Source organism: Camellia sinensis, unplaced genomic scaffold (genome assembly GCF_055761805.1).
Source record: "Camellia sinensis isolate YWXY unplaced genomic scaffold, ASM5576180v1 Unanchor366, whole genome shotgun sequence".
NCBI lineage: Eukaryota > Viridiplantae > Streptophyta > Magnoliopsida > Ericales > Theaceae > Camellia > Camellia sinensis.
The window spans coordinates 27,501-30,000 of NW_028129244.1; positions in this window are offsets into that span (position 1 = coordinate 27,501).

Sequence of the window (2,500 nt, forward strand, 5' to 3'; positions counted from 1 at the left end):
ATTATTTGATAATTATTAGTCCCGGTTTTAGTATTTTTATTCTTGTTGGTATCGATCTTGATCCAGGCCTCAATATCGATTTTCTTTTTAAGACAAAAATGGAGAATTTTCCAATCAAAATATTTTCGATCCGGATTTTTTTCCATATACATAATATCACTTTTTCCTAAATAATTTTTGATAGGGATATCCCCTAGTATATCAAAAAATTTGCCCTTATGTTTATGTGTGTTGTAATTATAAAAACTCTCTCGATTCTTATTTACTTGGAATGGTGATCCATAAATATATGGGTCCCTCTTATTTTCATAATTAATAGATCTATAAGATAAAAGATTATATCTATAGTATTTTTGAAAATTCTCATTTTGATTTGGTAATGAATATACTTCGTAATCGTTTTGTTTTTTGTAATGAATTAATAGGTCTTTTTCATATGAATTCTCTTTGTTTAAATCTTGATTTTGAATTGTACGACATTTATTGATTCTATTTTTCCATTTTGCTGCTATTAATCTAGACCATCTAATCTGAGATAAATGGTATTGATAATGACCTCTTAACCAGTTTTTCCATTGATTTATTCCAGAATTCCGAAGTTTCTTATGTCTTAATTCATAATGAATTATTCCTTGTTTTCCAAAATAATCTTTTATTGAAGTCTTAAGAAAAAAAGACGTTCCGTGATATTGAAGAATAGATCTTAACTTATACAAGTTAAGAACTTGTGTTTGTGATATTTTGTAAAATACATATGCTTGTGACAAGGAGGATAAGTCAAAAAAATTCTGTGAATTCTTATTACTAATATTATAAAGTGACTTTTTTATAGTCGAAATAAAATTCATTTTATTTTGATTTGTTTTATTAATTCTTTTTTTATTTTTTTTATTATTGTAAATGGATTTATCAATCATTTTTTTTGTTGATTCAACAAAAAGTTGTATATTAATTCTGGGAATATTAATAATAGATAGAAGGATATCTGCGTATATCCTTTCAGTGAAAAATTTTATAAAATAATGTAATTTACGGATTAATCGAGTATTTCTTCTTTTTAATATTTGCCAATTTGGTGATTCCAATCTTTTAGCATTATAACTTGTTTTATTAGGACTATCATTTATTTCTGGAGTCACTTTTTTTTTATTTTTTGTAATTCTTTTTATTTGATTTCTGATTGTGCTTGTTCTATCAGTCAGATCTTTCATTTTTTTTTCTGTCAGTAAAAAATTTGTCCAATATGTAGATTGAATTCGACTAAAGGATTTATGAATTATTTGATTGCGGGTTATAGAATCTTTTTCTTTTTTTTTTTTAGTTTCGCTTGATTTATATATTTCTCTCAATCTAAATAATAGAATTGGATTTACTTTTGAGAGTTCTTTTTTTATTTTTTTTAAAAACGGAATGCCCTTGATAATCCATTTTTTTGTTTTTTTTGAGATATTTAGAAATTTTGTTCTTTCTTTTAAAACTTTTAGAAATATAAAATACTTTTTTTTCAATTTTCCAATTTTTTTTTCGAGTTTCTTAAAAATGGGTTCAAAAAAGGAAGGCCGTTTTTGGGGAGAACCAAAAGGAAGTTCAGCTTCCATTCCCCAAACCGTTAAAAAAAAAAATCATCTTTTTGTCCTTTCTTTTTGATTCGATCTATATGAGAGGACCGTGGCTTAGATCTGTGCCAGGGTTTCAGACAGAAAGGAAATAGCATCTTTATTTGAATACCGTCTATTAACCAATTTTTCGGAAATTCTGTTTCTGATAATTGAACACCATTATAGGTGCATTTAACATGCATTTCTTTATTCCATTCATTTAAATCCTCAGACCACTCAGGAAATTGTAATAATAGCATACGGCCAATATTTTTAGCTATTATCAATGACGGTAATATAATATATTTTCTAAGAATCGATTGAGTTATTAACATGGAACCTCTTATTACTTGAGCAAATGGAATGGTATCCCAGGCTTCTGCTACTTCTATCCGCGCTTTCTCTTTTCTTTTGTTCTCTTCTTTTTTGTCCTTTTCCTTTTTTTCCCTTTCTTTTATTTCTTCTTCTGTATAATCTGAAATTTTGAATTCTGCTCCCTTTCCTATACAATTTCTAAAAATGAGTTTTATCAGTTCGGAGATATCAAAAAAAAAAGGGTGTGATTTGTCTATTCTGTCCAAAAAAAGCGGAGAATGTGCATTTGCTTGAAAAAATTCCCAAATAACTGTTTTACATCTTTGGGCTCGCATTGAACCTTTGATTATGTCTCGACGAAAATCAGATTGTTGCGAATATCGTATCAAAGCTACTTCGTCTCTTTTATTAGAATTATTAGTATCCTTATTTTTAGGATCGGTATTCCCGGTTATCAGTAAAAATCACTACACGTTTGGGCTTTTTCTTGAACGAATCTGATAATCTATTGGTACTTCTTCTTCACTTTCTCCTTCCTGTTGTTCTAATTCGTTGATTAATTGTATGACCATCGAGGGACTTTTTTA